This window comes from Mirounga leonina, unplaced genomic scaffold, assembly GCF_011800145.1.
Source record: "Mirounga leonina isolate KUSES-001 unplaced genomic scaffold, KU_Mleo_1.0 Mir_93, whole genome shotgun sequence".
Classification (NCBI taxonomy): domain Eukaryota; kingdom Metazoa; phylum Chordata; class Mammalia; order Carnivora; family Phocidae; genus Mirounga; species Mirounga leonina.
This window is the reverse complement of record NW_023270854.1, coordinates 51997204-52015693: the sequence shown is the minus strand read 5'-3', so window position 1 is coordinate 52015693 and position 18490 is coordinate 51997204. Positions and strand designations below refer to the sequence as shown.

Below are 18490 nucleotides of genomic sequence, written 5' to 3'. Positions count from 1 at the left end.
CATTAAGACTGTTCTCATTGAGAATTTGGGATGACATTTTTAAGTCATACTTAAGAAGAACGACCAGAAAGATCACTCTTCCTTTCAGAAAGTGCTGGAAGTCTGAATATTTGAAAATGCTCTGAGGGACTACTTAAGCCTCTATGCTAATCTTACATGTACATTTCGGGATGATTTTTCCAAACCTGTTTATTTTAAACTGAAAAAGAGTCTCTGTCTTGTTGTCAGGCCAGGCCCTGTTGAAGATGTTAGCCCAGTAGAGATTGTCCGTAAGTGTTACTGTTTGTTAAAACCTGGCCTGGCTGGTTCATAATGCTTTGAAGTACATTTGAAACATTTACAAATTATTTAGTGGCCCATATGGTTTATATGTTGATGGTCTGATACTGATCTTAGTGGTTTAAGAGGGAAAAGGGTGGCAGGCTCTGCTGAGGTGGGGAGCGTCAGAGCCCACAAGGTGCAAGGCGAGGATTCTGCCCGTCCCCTAGTGCAACATCCTCACTTTGCCTGAAGGGCAGTCAGCCTCGGGGCCATACCCGTCCAGAGTGTAAAAAGCAAGCCCAAGGCCACCCATGAAAGAGCACTGGCCAGTGTGGGTGGCTGCTTCCTTCCAATTAAATGTACAGTTAATTGTGATCTGTCGGACTGAAGTATAAGTAAATGTTGATAGAGATGGCCGTAGAATGCTAGAAATGAAACGATAGGTTCTGTTTTAATATGTGATAGCACAGTTGAGAACCAACAGAGAAGCTTTATGTTTAAGAGGAACTGGAAATGGGAGCATTTGAAAACCATTTAACACTATAGTAAAGCTACTGTTAAGAAACAATTAATAGAGTCAGCTGGGCACTGTGTCCTTCATTGCTCCCAAGAATGTAGCAATGAAGATACTCATCACCCTGTATTGTAATTTTTGGTTTATCTGGGGGACTGTCGCCTGCACTAGACTGAAGGTCCTTGCAGGCCAGACTTTGGTAGCTGCCTGGTACCAAATGCAGAGCCAGCTTTTAGAAAAACCTCTATGGAGTCCTGTTGAATAAAGGTAGGAAGCAGCAGTCAGTGTGTGTGTGTCCTTACCAGTGACCTGAGAGCTGGTGGTACTTTCTGAATGAGTTCACTCAACTTTCCTGAATTGTGAGCTTTGGTTGAATAATCCTGATGGTGCCACCCATTAGAGGTGGTAAAAGGTTAAATTAAGCTCATGAGTATTATATTTTGCAATGTTTAGTTTAAATATTAATATTTAGTTTAAATATAGCTTGGTTCTCTGTGTCGACAGCTATTTCCTCTGGGTATGCTTTTTTTGTATACATTATTTCCTCATATAAAGCAGCACAGTAACACTTAGCTGGAAGCTTTGTCTTGTTGGGAGATAGATTCAGCTGCCTCCCTTACGTGCTTAGTAATGCAAGTCAGGAGGTTTTTCTCTTAAGTCTGACTTAAGTCCACCTGCCTTTAATTTAAATCCTTTCCTTTTGCTCTGACCCTAATAGCTGTCACTGTGTGTGTGTGTGTGTGCTTATTAACTTACCAGTCAATGGCTAGACAGTGGTTTGGGACATTTCTTTTGAAAGCCCATTTTTATCTGTTTTATTCCCTTCGTTTATAAGTAAGACGTTATACTTCTGGCTGAGCCCCAGAGTCTTCTGAACTGTCATTTGCCTGCTTCATGATGAAATAACTCACAAGTTAGTAGGGAGAGCCTCCAGTTGACAGAATCCTATATAGATTGTCTTATTAAAACTTTGAAGATAATTATTATAGGCTGGAGTAGTAAGCTTTATGGCTATATTAGAAGGTGTTCAAATAAGATTTCTTGGTGGCTTTGCTAGCAGTTAACTGCACTTTTTGGAATCCACCTCCCCTGATGTCAATTTGATTCTTTATTCTTTTTAGTAACACAGTGTTACTAACACTAAACACTTTACATGTGTGCCCTCCTTTACTCTTTTTTTTTTTTTTAAAGATTTTATTTATTTATTTGACAGAGAGAGACAGCAAGAGAGGGAACACAAGCAGGGGGAGTGGGAGAGGGAGAAGCAGGCTTCCCGCGGAGCAGGGAGCCCGATGCGGGGCTCGATCCCAGGACCCCGGGATCATGACCTGAGCCGAAGGCAGACGCTCAACGACTGAGCCACCCAGGCGCCCCGCCCTCCTTTACTCTTGAAGACAAATGTGTGGGGTGCCTGGGTGGCTCAGTTGGTTAAGCGTCTGCTTTCAGCTCAGGTCATGATCCTGGGTCCTGGATGGAGCCTTGTGTGGGGCTCCCTGCTCAGAGGGGAGTTTGCTTCTCCCTTTCCCTCTGTCTCTCCCCCCCCCCCCCCGCTCGTTCTCTCTCTCTGTCCCTCTCGTCTTCTCTCTCTGTCTCTTTCTCAGATAAATAAAATCTTAAAAAAAAAAAAAATGAAGACAAATGTGTGAGAGAACGACACTCATCCCTGAGGTCCGGGTGAAGCAGCCAGGCATCTCTGAGAGTCGGTGGCAACCTGTGTGTGGTGGAGCCATTCCAGCTCTGTGCTCCTCAGTTGTGGCCACCTTGCTCCTCACTGATCACTGGAAGCTTGGCCCAGATGGTCTACCTCCGTTTTGAAATTCTGTGACTGGGTGATTCTGTTCTAAGTTTTCAGTCTATCAAGAAGGAAGGAGAAGAAAAAAAGAATCTGTTAGGAGATAAGCTGTGTGGCAATGCAAGATACAGCCCTGAATGTGACTTTGAGGATTAGAAGGATGATAAGATACATAGTTTTTTAAATTAGATTCACTGACTACAATTTAGATTCTTTTTCCTCTAAAGCCCCTGAATACTAAATTTCTGTCATCCTATTTTTGTCAATTTAGATTGGTGTTAAAATTATTACTAAGAAAATGAGGAAGAAAGGAGCCAGAAATCATTGAACTTGTAAAGCGTAACACAATGGTTACAGCATCCGCTCCTTTTGCTACCTTCATTTTATCTCTATACAAAGAGGGTATAGCTGAAAGTCGAGGTGGTTTACGTGTTAGAAGAAGGGTCTTTTAAAATTGTTTGTTTTAGGTCAAATATATAAGTTGAGAGACTACATAAATGTGTTAGAAAAATGGAGGATTCATAGAAAGAGATCTTTTAAAAATCCACTTAGAATCTATGTAGCTATTTTTATAATCTTTGAATTTAGAACTTTATTATGTGGTGTTTATATTTATCTTTAGTGTCCTATATTTTCAACATGAACCATCCAAATTAGGCTTTTCTACTTCTTTGGAGGAGAAACATTGGCTCATAGAAAAGCCCACCTTGTGATGTTCAGGTAGCTGGAGGATTGCCTTTATCCAACTTGTCACATTTGAATAGAAAGTCTTTACCTCTGTAGTTACTGTAGCTAATTTTATGAATAGTAACTTAGTTTCTTGCCTTTATTTCATTTCATATTCTTATTTACTTTTTGTGCCAGTTCTCTTAATTTTATTGTTTAGTAATATGTGTATTTGTCTGAACTGCCTCAAATTAGTTTTTCAATCGGGCAAAGTATAAATAAAATTCAAACTGATTTATAAATTCTAAGTTGTTTTCAACTCCTGGCATCTTTTTTATCTTTCTTGTTCAGGAATCTCCAGTGATCCATTCTCACCTCTTTTAGCAAATATATTTTTCCCATCTCAGTTCTTTCATTTCAGTTTTCTCCCTACCATCTCCACCTGCCCCAAACATTTTATTTTCTACACTACTCACTTTCCTTGATGAATTTCAGCTGTAGGAGGTGTTGATCTTGTGTTACTTTGTGTTTGCTCTTAAATCACCTGTGGCTTTTCTCTAGCTGTTAATCTGCATTAGAGTAAATAATTGTTGTCTCTTTAATTTTCAGACACTCTTTTGTGGCCTGCAGGCTAGTGCTAGTTTGCCTCCTTGCTGTAAACGTGGAACTAAGGAGAGGAGGAGGGGAGAGATGAATTGTTGAATGGAAATGATAAAAAGCTTGCCTGAAAGGTTTGTCAGACTGGTAGAGAAAGTAGGATTTGAGGAGAGGAGGAAGGAACCTTTAAACACGAACACCTAAGGATAGGATCGCAACAGATTTTAAAAGTAACTATGAGGGAGAAAGAGACAAAGGGACAGACCTTCATAGGTTGACATGCAGAAAGCTCAAATAGAGTGACCTGGAGTGGCTATACAGACCTGTTACTCACAATGTAGTGGAAATTTTTTGAAGGTCTGGTGTGCTGTCTCCCCTTGTTTTGATTTTTAACTTTTGGGGTCACTCGTGAATTTAGTTGAAATTATAAGTTAACATTATAGGGGACGTGGATTTGAAAAGTTTAAGAAACATTAAAGACATAGTATTTCAAAGAGAAGGGGTACCAGTATCTAGGTTTAAAAATTATTTGATTTTGATGCTCATAACTAATTATTAGATGAAGAGGAGAAGCTGAGCATGAGGAAAGCATCCTTCATTGATTTTACTCAGAGGAAAAAAAGATAGGCATATGGTACCAAGTAACTTTAGTGACTGAATTTCTGCTTTTACCTATTTCTGAAATACAGTGTAAGGGATAATTGATTTAAACATCTTTTTTTGTTTAAAACATCTGTTTTTAGATCTTTAGTAAGATGTTTTCTTTTTTATAGAAAGAATCATAAACAAAAAATTCATTGGTTAATCTGGAATTGAAATCTACCTAAAAGCCTTTTTTGTGCTTCTGAATAAACAGTGGAATTGTACAATTCCATGATGGTTCTGATCTATTCAGTGCATTATGATGTGACCTGTATTGCTCCTGGCAAGATAGATGTGTCCAGCTGTACTAGAGACTTGGTGTTTACTGATTCTAAAGAGAGGTGTCCAGAATGTGGATAGGTTTTATCAGGTATTTGGGCATAAGCTATTAAATTTAGCCTTTTGAAGCACTTGGGTGGCTCAGTTGGTTGATTTTAGCACAGGTCTAGATTTTAGGGTTGTGAGTTCAAGCCCCACATTGGCTTCATTGTGGGCATGGAGCCTACTTAAAAAACATAAAACAAAAGATAAATATAAAAGAATCTCAGCAAAATCATCAGATAGTTGGTATGAATTATGAACTCTGAATTGGAGCTCTTTGAATTGTGCTATGATATTTTCCCCAACAGTTGTCTCTAAGTTTATGATCTTTGTAAAGTGATGTGCCTTTTTTCTGGACCAACGTAAGTCAGATAGTGTTTGGGGTTACTGAAGAACCATAGGGAATATACTTTTTGTTTCCTTCAGGATGTTAAGTGTAATTATTTTTTTCTTTGTAAAATATTGCAAAGTGCCCACGTTTTACATCTTTTTAAATTACTTTAATCTCAACATTTTTTGGATGAGTAATACTTATCTATTTGACATTATAATTATAGACATAGCATCTTTACATACGAACTATACAAGAACAGGATTTATTTAGAGAAGTATCTCAATACTTTCTAAATAGAAAGCTGTCTATTTTATCTTTTTTTAAAGATTTTATTTATTTATTTATTGATAGATAGATAGAATGAGCGGTGTGGAGGGAGAGGAGAAGGAAGAGGGAGAGAGAGAATCTCTCAAGCAGACTACATGCTGAGCTCGAAGCCCGACTCTCTGGCTGGATCTCATCAGGACCCTGAGATTGTGACCTGAGCCAAAACCAAGAGTCGGATGCTTAATCGACTGTGCGACCCAGGTGCCCTGGAAGCTATTTTATAATTTATTTATTTATTTATTAAGATTTTATTTATTTATTTGACAGAGGGAAGAGGAGAGAGGGAACACAAGCAGGGGGAGTGGGAGAGGGAGAAGCAGGCTTTCCGCTGAGCAGGGAGCCCGATGTGGGGCTCGATCCCTGGACCCTGGGATCACGACCTGAGCCGAAGGCAGACGCTTAACGACTGAGCCACCCAGGTGCCCGCTATTTTATAATTTAAAATATGTATTAAGCATATGTTTTGTAAGAAAGGAGTAATCTCTTGTTGTAGGGTTTTCTGACTGGTTCAATGAATTCAAAATATCTTGCCTAAGTAGCAGTATTTGGAAAGTAAACATTTGGAATTTTGCTGTCTTTAATATACACTGTCCACTGAGACCCAGTCTGTAAAATGGTGCTGATGCCTATTTTTTTAGGAACACTGTTTCTAGGTGTTTAATGTTTGTAAAAGATTATGGTTATTACAGTTACACGATTGAACACCTTTGGGTGAGGCATTTTGCTTTACATAAATTATTAAAAGGCACAACAATTCTGCACAGTAAAGACAGTAGCTGCATTTTTTAGGTGAAGACAATGAAGCTGAAAGAGATTGCCAAAGGCATGCAACTGTGTGTTGACATTGACGTCATTCCACTGCCCCTGCTCCCATGTCACCGTACTGCGCAAGGACTATAAGAATTCTCGTGAATCTGATTGACGTGCCTAAACCAATTTGGGGGTTTTGTTTTTACTTTATTAGGTAGAACTGGAGAACTTACTCTTAAGGTCAGCATCTATAAACTGCTAATAGAAGGGTAGTACCTGCTGTCTAGGAGCCTTGGGTTTCTCTAAATCATTTATGTATGCAAAACCAACCAGGTTGACAGAGACCAGCCAAGAAAACTGTGGAAGTGACCTGGTTCCACCACACCTACCTGGGGCTCGCTCCAGAGTGAGTTGTACGATATGAAGCTGGTGCTCCTCAGCCTGCCTTCTGTAATATGAGCATATCCCTGGGCTGAGTTCGGTTCCGGTGTTTAAAACATGGCCCCTAAACTCTAGCCAAATTTTGGTCTCGGACTCAGCTTGAGAGGAAGGCAGTTCTTTTTAGTGTTGGGAGGAAGAAATGGGCTCAGTTGGACTTTTTGAGACATAGTATGTCAGTATCCAACATGATGTCTTCTTGAAGGATTTTCCCTTGTAATTTTGATTATTCCTTATATGAGAAGTATACTCCATAACCCCTGGGTTATGTGGGACTGGATTGTACGTAGGAGCCCTGAGTTACAACATTTCAGAGTTGGACAGAACTTGTAGCCTCTTACTCCATGTAGGAGCCCTTGTCCCATCACATTGTGGGTAGCCTGCTGAAACCTCTAATTTGTTGAGTATCTGAGTTTGTGTTTTTGAACAGATTTGTTTTTTTACTAATTGGCTCTTACTTCACTGTATCATTTGACTCACTTGGTAACTACATCTGCAGATAGAATTCTCTCTGATGGAATTTTAATGGTGTCTTACTGTAATTGAATAAATATGTGATTTGGTATTTATGAACTCTTCAATACAGAATAACTTCTCATTAAACAGAAATACATTCATAGATCTTTAGGAATTCCCAAATTCATGATTACGTGTTTGGCATATAGTTACTCAGTTGTCTCCTCTGTAATGTGGAGATAACAATACCTACTGATAGTTTGATTCTGAGGATTGGATGAAGTTGTGTATTAAACCAGAGCCACAAGCCACCTAGAGGTCCAGAGGCAGAGTGGCAGGGTAGGATTTCTTTCTTTCTTTTTTTTTTTTTTTTAAAGATTTTATTTATTTATTTGCGAGAGAGAATGAGAGACAGCACGAGAGGGAGGAGGGTCAGAGGGAGAAGCAGACCCCCCGCTGAGCAGGGAGCCCCATGCGGGACTCGATCCCGGGACTCCAGGATCATGACCTGAGCCGAAGGCAGTGGCTTAACCGACTGAGCCACCCAGGCACCCCTTCTTTTTTTTTTTTTTTAAAGATTTTATTTATTAGAGCACAAGAGGGGGGAGCGGGAGAGGGAGAAGCAGACTCCCTGCTGAGCAGGTAGCCCGATGCGGGACTCGATCCGGGGACTCCAGGATCATGACCTGAGCCGAAGGCAGTCGCTTAACCAACTGAGCCACCCAGGCGCCCCCCCCCTTTTTTTTTAATAAAGATTTTATTTATTTATTTGACAGAGAGAGACACAGTGAGGGAGGGAACAAAAGCAGGGGGAGTGGGAGAGGGAGAAGCAGGCTTCCCGCTGAGCAGGGAGCCCGATGCGGGGCTCGATCCCAGGACCCTGGGATCATGACCTGAGCCGAAGGCAGGTGCTTAACGACTGAGCCACCCAGGCGCCCCAGGGTAGGATTTCTAACCAGACAAGATGCGCCAGTGTTGAGAGGCATGGGGCAAAAAGAAAAATGGCGAATAGCACATCTCTCTTGCCTTGATGTACCTTATAGGCTTGTAGGAGAATTAAGTAAGTCTACTTCTGTATCAAGCAAACTTTTCTAAAACCAGGTAGGGAGGGATTGTGAAGGGAGTACTGCATGAGTGATTGAAAGTGAGTCAAAGGAAGTATCTTGGAGTGAGCTTCTGTGCTTATGTTTTTAGAATGAGCATATGATGTTTAGTTGAAAGATGTTTGTGCTTGCTTAAAACTTCCTTGACCTAGAACTTTTATCTCTATAGTGTTAACATAGAAAATTTATTTTTATGTTAGCAATTTTGTATATAAGCTTTATGTACTACATATGTTGGTAAATTTAAGCCTTGTGATTTTTGCCATCATTTCATCTCTTGCTCTGGGAATTTTGTTGTCTAGGCCTCTAAGTGGAGCCTTTTCTTTGTGTCTAGAAAGCACAGCTGTCCTCTGTACCTATTGTATACAGTGTTGGCGAATGCTTAACTAAAAAAAACTGTTGCTGACTAATTCATAAAGTCTCTTAACATTTTTCTATAAACTTTAATAACTGATTATCATAAAATTTCCTTAGATTATAAACCTACATGAAATTTTATTTTCTACTATTTGAAAAATATTAATAAGCCTGTATGGTTAATGGTGGATAATTTTTTTTTAATCTTTTGAGTGTCATCTTTTTCAGTGTTGGCTAAATCTTTTGCTAGTATTTTGACATAGAAAAGGGCTTTTGGTTTAGGACATTTCCCTTTTCAAAGTGAATGAACTAGATGACTAATAAGAATTTTATATATTTAAATCTTCTGGTTCATTTGTTTTGTTTTAATGAGACATACCTAAAGCTCAGTGCTAATGCCGAGAGCTGGAAGAGAGCTTTTCCTAATTAAAAGCAAAACAAAATAAAAACCCACAGTGCTCATATTTGCTTGGTGTTTGTTTTTTCTTTTCTCTAGTAGTTTTTATTCCTTGTAGATATGATTCTTTATCATAAGGCTGCATCACATGATAGTCCTATTCATCTTTTACTTTTTTTCATTTTTTACATTTTTAAGTATACTTTATGTCTAAAAATTCAGATAGTACTTTGAGATATATAGTGAAGAATACCAGTCTCTTTCTCACTGCCGATTACTGCTTCCTAGAAGCAGTTTCTTTCAACTCTTTTTACCTGTTTCTTGTGAGCTTTAATTCTGTGCGTATATGCCTACGCTACTGTGGCTTGGTTTTTCAGTTTTAGACATTCTCTGTGGATTTCCTACTGTGCTAGATGAAGATTCATCTCTTACATAACCCTCACACACTTTTCCTTCTATCCTTTGCATGTAATGGTATCATTTTTAAATTTCTCAGTATTCAGTATTTATGTTTTCATGGCCGAGTACTGTTTAAAACTAAGCATATGCAGTGATTTTATTTCTTCACCAAATTTTTGTTTTCACTGGAGTTAATTGTTTTGTTGGGATTAATCACAAATTCAGGCCCCCCAGTTTCTGACAGAATTACAGGACTCTGAGCAGTGAACACCTCACCTGCATCCTATTAATTTCTCACCTCTGTCAGGCCTTCTTTCCTAGATAGTCCTCTGTCATCCTGCTTCCTCATTTTGGTGGGCACATCTCCCTGTAGCTTTTTTTTTATTGTTAATGTTAATCACCATACATTACATCATTAGTTTTTGATGTAGTGTTCCATGATTCATTGTTTGTGTATAACACCCAGTGTTCCATGCAGAACGTGCCCTCTTTAATACCCATCACCAAGCTAACCCATCCTTCCACCCCCTCCCCTCTAGAACCCTCAGTTTGTTTTTCAGAGTCCATCGTCTCTCATGGTTTGTCTCCCCCTCCGATTCCCCCCCCCTTCATTCTTCCTCTCCTGCTATCTTCTGCTGCTGCATTTTGTTTTTTTTTTTTTTAACATGTATTATTTGTTTCAGAGGTACAGATCTGTGATTCAACAGTCTTGCACAATTCACAGTGCTCACCATAGCTCCCCGATGTCTATCACCCCGCCACCCTATCCCTCCCACCCCCACCACTCCAGCAACCCTCAGTTTGTTTCCTGAGATTAAGAATTCCTCATATCAGTGAGGTCATATGATACATGTCTTTCTCTGATTGACTTATTTCGCTCAGCATAACACCCTCCAGTTCCATCCACGTCGTTGCAAATGGCAAGATCTCATTCCTTTTGATGGCTGCATAATATTCCATTGTATATATACACCACATCTTCTTTATCCATTCATCTGTCGATGGACATCTTGGCTCTTTCCACAGTTTGGCTATTGTGGACATTGCTGCTATAAACATCGGGGTGCACATACCCCTTCGGATCCCTACATTTGTATCTTTGGGGCAAATACCCAGTAGTGCAATTGCTGGATGGTATGGTAGCTCTATTTTCAACATCTTGAAGAACCTCCATACTGTATTCCAGAGTGGCTGCACCAGCTTGCATTCCCACCAACAGTGTAGGAGGGTTCCCCTTTCTCCGCATCCCCGCCAACATCTGTCGTTTCCTGATTTGTTAATTTTAGCCATTCTGACTGGTGTGAGGTGATATCTCATTGAGGTTTTGATTTGGATTTCCCTGATGCCGAGCGATGTTGAGCACTTTTTCATGTGTCTGTTGGCTGTGTTCTTTGGAAAATGTCTGTTCATGTCTTCTGCCCATTTCTTGATTGGATCATTTGTTCTTTGGGTGTTGAGTTTGATAAATTCTTTATAGATTTTGGATACTAGCCCTTTATCTGATATGTCATTTGCAAATATCTTCTCCCATTCTGTCGGTTGTCTTTTGGTTTTGTTGACTGTTTCTTTTGCTGTGCAGAAGCTTTTTCTCTTGATGAAGTTCCAATAGTTCATTTTTGCCCTTGCTTCCCTTGCCTTTGGTGATGTTTCTAAGGAAGAAGTTGCTGCGGCTGAGGTTGAAGAGGTTGCTGCCTGTGTTTTCCTGTAGGATTTTGATGGACTCCTGTCTCACATTTAGGTCTTTCAACCATTTGGAGTCTATTTTTGCGTGTGGTGTAAGGAAATGGTCCAGTTTCATTCTTCTGCATGTGGCTGTCCAATTTTCCCAACACCATTTGTTGAAGAGACTGTCTTTTTTCCATTGGGCATTCATTCCTGCTTTGTCGAAGATTAGTTGACCATAGAGTTGAGGATCCATTTCTGGGCTCTCTATTCTGTTCATTGATCTCTGTGTCTGTTTTTGTGCCAGTACCATACTGTCTTGATGATGACAGCTTTGTAATAGAGCTGGAAGTCCGGAATTGTGATGTTGCCAGCTTTGCTTTTCTTTTTCAACATTCCTCTGGCTATTCGGGGTCTTTTCTGGTTCCATACAAATTTTAGGATTATTTGTTCCATTTCTTTGAAAAAAAAGTGGATGGTATTTTGATGGGGATTACATTGAATGTGTAGATTGCTCTAGGTAGCATTGACATCTTCACAGTATTTGTTCTTCCAGTCCATGAGCATGGACGTTTTTCCATTTCTTTGTGTCTTCCTCAATTTCTTTCATGAGTATTTTATAGTTTTCTGAGTACAGATCCTTTGCCTCTTTGGTTAGATTTATTCCTAGGTATCGTATGGTTTGGGATGCAACTGTAAATGGGATCGACTCCTTAATTTCTCTTTTTTCTGTCTTGTTGTTGGTCCCCTGTAGCTTTTTGAGAAAGGCTTCACAGTAGGTCAGTTCTGAGACCTTACCTATCTGGAAATTTATTCTAGCCTCATACTTAATTGGGAGGCTGGCTATGGGAATGCTAGAATGGAAATAGTTTTCCTTTAGAAGTTTGATTTGTTTACTGTTGAGAAATACCAAGCTTTTTATTTTCTGTTTCTCTCTCCTTCCCACTCTTTCTGTCCTTTCTCTTTCTCTTCCAGTTTTGTTCTTTTTGTTTTTGTTTTGTTTTGTTTTTTTGGGGTTTTTTTTTTTTTTTTTTTTAGCAATTCTTTCTCTTTTTAAAGTCTCTCCTCTTTCTCATATTTTGATGAAGTGCCTTCATTTGTGATTTGCAGCCTTTGTCCCTGTACCATTCACTGTGAGGGAGTGACTGGAACACCTGAGAAGTGCCCTCCTCACGTGGCTTCACGGTGGGACCCACGGTCCTGGCCTTGCTTTGTACACTGATGCCTGGCTAGCAGGCAGGTATATTACCAGTCTGTGTAGGTCAGAAGGGCATAAAAACCTTCAGTATATGGGTGCTTCTCAGATCTGGTGAGGCTTCATCCCCACAAGCAGAATCATCTGCGGCTGTGTATCCTCATGAAAAGTTTGAGGGGTAGCTGACATGAGGGTGCTGTATCTCTGATTCAGAGTATGATGTGCATCCTGCTTTGTATAGCCATGCCCACATGGTGATTTCTGAATCCTTTGCCCTTAAAGAAACTGCAGAGACTTTAACGTTGTCTATTGGCATCTTTTTATTGTGACTGCCTTTGGTGGAACCCACTACAGTGCAGATACCTGTCCACGTTGGTGCTGGGTACTTGGTAGGAATTTTCAATTTGGAAAATCATGTTTTTGACTCTGGGAAATTGACTTATAGTTGTAATGCTTTTTTGACATACCTCCACCAGTGTGGGCTCTTGTTTTGAGCACTTCCTTACTTTCTGATCGTCCGTTTTTTTTCCTCCATCCATTTTTTGCCTTTCAAAAACTTGACAACCTCTTTCATTTCCTGTTATTTCCTCCAAACATTCTCTTTGTACTTGTGAGTTACCCCTTTTATATTTCTTTACTATTATGTTAGTGTATAACAAAGTACCACACACTGGATGGTTTAAACAGCAGAAAAATTTATTGTCTCACAGTTCTGGAGGCTGGAAGTCTGAAATCAAGGTGTCAGCACGGTTAGTTCCTTCTGAAGGCTGTAGGGAGAATCTGTTCATGCCTCTCTCCTAACTTCTCGTGGTTAGCTGGCAGTTTTTGGCATTTCTTGGTTTGTATATACAGTACCCTGATTACTACCTTCATGGTCACATGGCATTCTGTGTGTGTGTGTCTTGGTCCAAGTTTCCCCTTTTTCTAAGGAAGCCAGTCACATTGGTTTAGGGCCCACCCTGATGACCTCATTTTAACCTAATTACCTCCATAAAGATCCTATTTCTGAAGAAGGTCACATTCTGAGATACTGAGAATTGAAACTCCAAATTAGTTCTGGGGACACAGTTCAACTCTGAACAGTGGGCTTTAAGAGGGAATGAAGATCAAGTGTATGACATCCTTTGTGTTTTTTGTGTTTTGGTGTTTTTTTTTTTATTTTTTTTTTAAGATTTTTATTTATCTACTTGACAGAGAGAGAGAGAGCGAGAGCAGGAACACAAGCAGGGGGAGTGGGAGAGGGAGAAACAGGCTTCTCGCCGAGCAGGGAGCTCGATGCAGGGCTCAGTCCCAGGACCCTGAGACCATGACCTGAGCCGAAGGCAGACGCTTAACGACTGAGCCACCCAGGTGCCCCGACATCCTTTGTGTGTAACAGAATGTCTAGTTATCGTAATATTTTTAAAGACTCTTAATCACATCTGTCTTCACTGAAGATCAGAAAGCAACTCTCAGGAAATAATTTTTTTATTACAATTGGCGATTTTTGTTCAGATTCCTGTGACTGTTAAATTTCTGCTGGTTTCCTGAATGTTTAATAACTTAGTATCTGAGTCACCTCATTTGGTACCCTTGTTTTGTTTCTGAAGTAATTTGAAGGTTGGCAGCATGATTACAGCACTGTCTTGTGAGAAAGTAAATTCTGTCGTGACATAGTTATGTGAACATGATCAGCCAGGTTCTGATGCTGTGTCTTCTGTGTTAGTTGCACGCTTTCTTTTTCAGATGTGAGCCTCCTGGGTTAAGTTTGTTTGATTTTAAAAGTTCTGTCATACGTTTTTTTGTTCTGTTTTGGCTCCTCAATCCTTTTACCTAAAGTAGCCCTTCCTGTCCTTCCTCCCTTACTTTCTGGCAGCATCACTCTCTTTAATTTCCTTTATAATAGTTATGCAGTCTGGAATTTTATTTATTCTTTTTTTTTAAGATTTTATTTATTTATTTGTCAGAGCACAAGCAGGGGGAGCGGCAGGCAGAGGGAGAAACAAGCTCCCCGCTGAGCAAGGAGCCTGACGTGAGACTTGATACCAGGACCTGAGCCGAAGGCAGACGCCCAACTGACTGAGCCACCCAGGCATCCCTGTTTTTTATTTCTTGTCCCTCTTTCTCTATTAGAATCTTAGTGCTGTGAGAGCAAGCACCTCATCAGCCAGGTTCACTGCTTGATCTCAGCTCAGAATAGAATAGTACCTACACATTAAAGTAGACACTGCTTTTAAACAGGTCAGTGAGTTGAAATAAGCTTTATTTTCCAACATCCCAAATGTTGCTTCACTGAGTTGCTGTTGCTCTTGGAAGTCCTTACCTGGCGTTTGTTTTGCAAAGCTATGTCAAACTAGGCCACAGCTCAAACTGGAGTGCTGGGTGGCTCTCACAGTAGCGGTGCAGTTGGCGATGTCTGCTGTCTCCACAGCTTCTCCCTTTATCCACCCAGATGTCCTCCAGGCTGGGAGAGGGAGGTCCCCCTCCTAACATTTCTGAAAATTCTATTAGGGTCCTAGTAGTAGTTGTGCACAATAAAGCAGGGCCTGAAATTTGAAAGTTGTGTTTTAATTGGCTTCTGGTGGAAGACTCCTCCATCTCCACAGCCTCTCCCAGTTTCCCCAGGAGCCTCTGCAGACACCAGTATGGGATGCCTGGAGTTGGGAGTGGGATCTCTGTATGGCTGCACAGGAGTTCACATCCCTGCTTCTTGGCCTCATGGTGGCCATGTTCTGTTTAATTGAGACAGATCTAGGCAGTTCCAAAGAGAAGAGTGGAGAACTGGTGAATTTGTGCTTCCTGATCTAAAACCTGTTCCTCTGGGAAACAGGGAGGGGGGTGCTGCATTCCTGAGAGTTAAATACAAGAGAGATTGCAAGTATTGTTAAAAACTGAATATGTGTTACTGGAGCTGAGGAATTCTCCTGGTCACTTTCATGACATCAGTTAAGGGGATGGATTGGCACTTTTCCCCCGCCTTATTTCTTTTTTATTAGTATGCTACCAGTAATCAGGGAAGATTTTTCTCTCCACCGGCAGGAGTCACTGAAAGATGGTTGATGCAATGTGTGAGGTTGGTCAAACTGTTTATGCAGAAGTCACTTTTAACTAGAGTTGTGGCACTGTCTTGATTTCATCATGATACCCTCAAGGGTTATAGGCAAATGGCTTGGCATTCTGATGGTGTCCCACAGGTGATTGCTATAGCTTTGACCTAACTAATATTTCTTTGAATTTCAGTTAGGTTTAGAAAAATATAAGCTCCAAAAATGAAGTGTACATATTCCTGAAATGTCAAATCTGGTATCTCTCATGCAAAAGTTAACATTCAGCTTTGAAATTCTTAGGCAATTTAGAGAACCTGGTGCCTGTGGCAAGGTCTCTGAAAAACAAATGATGCTTTCTGTGTGTGGTGGGAGAAATGGATGTGGTTCTCTTGTTCTGGGATATATGTATGATATCTGATAGATACATACCTACAGACTGTCCTGGGATGTGAACAAATAGTCATTTCTTTCCTGCATCCTCACAGTGCCTATTGAGATGGGGGTGATAAATGATGACAATTGATGGACATTATTCACGATGAAAAATACTGTTTAAGTAAAAGATTCAACATATTATGAAGTTTAAAGTTTACCTATAATATCTAATAGAAGTTTTCAGTTTTGCACCCCATTACAAGTGAATAATAAAACTGTTGATGCTTCTGTAAAAAATGTAACTGTGGAGGAATATAACTAAAAATTTATGCAATCAAATAAGTGTACATTGCTCACTTTAGTGCGATATATGCATTTCAGTGATGCTGTCATTCTTAAAATATTTTGGAACACCCTTTTTAAGTTGCTTTCAGTCTCGAAATATATCATTTTATGCTCAGTAGTGGAAAGTGTTTACCCCTCAAGGTAGGTTAGGTTTTGCAAAATTGCCAGAAGTCATTTAGAGCAGCATCTGGTGGATCATGCATATCAGAGAGATGAGTAATAATCTACTTCTTTGCTGTTTAAGAGTTGTGAGCATATAGAAATGGAAAAAAAAAGTTGTGAGCATATAGTAATGATACTGATTTTTATCCTGTGTAGCACCTAAATTTAAAGATCTTTCAGAAAAAACAAAGAGTACTAATAACATGCTGGACAGTGGCATATCAATGGGATCAATTTATTATAGCCTTTAGAAGTATTTAATTTTAAAAGACAGCCTTCATGTTAGAGCGTTAATGTGACTAAACAGTTTTACACCAGAACTTCAAAGAAGGAAATGCCCTGAGGAAGGTGCCTTAGGGAGGCTCGTCTGATTTGGACCCAGTGTAGGGTGGAGGTCTGGGAGTAGCTGGATCTAATAGTTTTTATTTTAAGACCACCCCCTACAACCCTAGGATTCTTCTGACTTGTTAGTCCTATTTTGGCTATTTGGGGATGGAATGTGCATTATACTATTTGAACAAAAAATAGGCTGAAGGGTGGGCCTCAGTTGGATGGGCCTTAGGGAAGGGGAAGAAGGTATGGAAAGCTAAAACAAAGAGATAAAAAAGACCTGTTGATTGAAGTGGAAATTATATCATAAGTCATTTGTTTACTTTCCTATGTCCCTCACTAAATAGTGAGCTCCTGGATGGCAGGGATTCTGGTCTAACAATCATCTGTTAGACACTTGTGGCGTAAGTCTTGAAGGTATTCAATACATTGCTTTTTAATGAAAAGAAAGAAGTTAAGCACTTAGTTTCCAGGTGGTACCTCATTGAGGTACCTGCATGGTAGGTTTGGTGACTCCAGCTCTATGGAGGGGTCATAGGAAGCTCCAGTCGAGCTGAAGCTCAAAGAAAGGGTAAGTACTGGGGATATTTAGTAAGTAGTAGAGATGTAATTTAAAATTCGATCTGTCTAAATTCAAAGCCCAAGCTATGTGCCTGACTGGTGCACCCCTAACATTTGTGAGGGCCCAGCCAGAACAGGAATATAAATACAGGGCTACATACCATCTGTCTAAACCATTAGTTCTCAACTAGAGGAATTTTGCCTCCAGAGACCACTTAGAAATGACTGGAGACGTTTTTGGTTGCCACAACTGGGGAGAGTGCTACTGGCATCTAGTGGTTGGAGATCAGGGATAGTGTGCTCCTTCACGCCTTGGGGGAAAAAAATGATCTGACCCATGTCCCTATGCCAAGGTTGAGAAACCTTGGTCTGAACTGTTAAAAGCTATGAATCCAGTCACCCCCATGGACTGTCCCAACATTCCCACCATTGGCTGTTTCGTCCTGTCACAGAGCCTGAGCACTAGCACATACTATGCTGGCGGTGCAGGTCTAGGGTCAGTTTGGCTTGTGCTTCCCTCCAGTTCTGTTAGGTAAATTGTTTAAAAAAAAAAACAACAACTTACATAGGGTGTCTAGGTGGCTCAGTTGGTTAAGTGTCTGCCTTCACCTCAGGTGATTCCGGGGTTCTGGGATCGAGTCCGGAATTGGGCTCCCTGCTCTTCGAGGAGCCTGCTTCTCCCTCTCCCTCTGCCTGCCACTCCCCCTGCTTTTGCGAGTGCTCAGGAGCTTGCACACGCTCTCTCTCTCTCTCTCTCTGTCAAATAAATAAGTAAAATCTTAAAATAAATAAACTTTCCTAGAGATCTGAAAAGAAGAAAAACAAATGTGGTCTTTTTATTTGGGGTTTGTGGTATGCAGGGCTTTGTAAAGTGCAGGGCCTGGGGCAGGGACTCCTTTTGCCCAGGGATAAAGGCGGTACTGGTGCCTGACATTTTATATAATAGACACTGGAAAAATGTGTAGTTTGTCTTTTCACTTTCTTGATAATGTCCTTTGATACAAAAAAAAAGTTTTAAATTTTGATGGAATCTAGTTTATCTCCTTCTTCTGTTGTTACTCATGCTTTTGGTGTCATGTCTAAGAATCATTTGCCAGATCAAAAGTCATGAAGATTTGCTACATGTTTCCTTATAAACATTGTGTGTTTTTAGCTCTTATATTTAGGTCTTTGGTCCATTCTGAGTTAATTTTTCTATGTGATGTGAGGGAGGTGTCCAACTTCATTCTTTTGTATGTGGAAATCCCGTTCTTGGTACCATACATTGAAGAGACTCTTCTTTCCCCATTGAATGGACTTGGCACCCTTGTCAAAAATCACTGGCCAACAGGGCTTCTGGGTGGCTCAGTCAGTTGAGCATCTGACTCTGATTTCGGCTCAGGTCATGATCTCAGGGTCGTGAGATGGAGCCTCACTTTGGGCTTGGTGCTCAGCGTGGAGTCTCCTTGGGATTCTCTTTCTCTGCCCCTTTCCCTGTGCA

General features: G+C 40.4%; 1 protein-coding gene across 2 annotated transcripts in view; it reads left to right on the top strand.

The window, feature by feature from the left end:
- The window catches only part of LPIN2 (lipin 2), an 86904-nt gene that overhangs the window by 871 nt on the left and 67543 nt on the right, over nucleotides 1-18490 (top strand). The window lies entirely within an intron of this gene.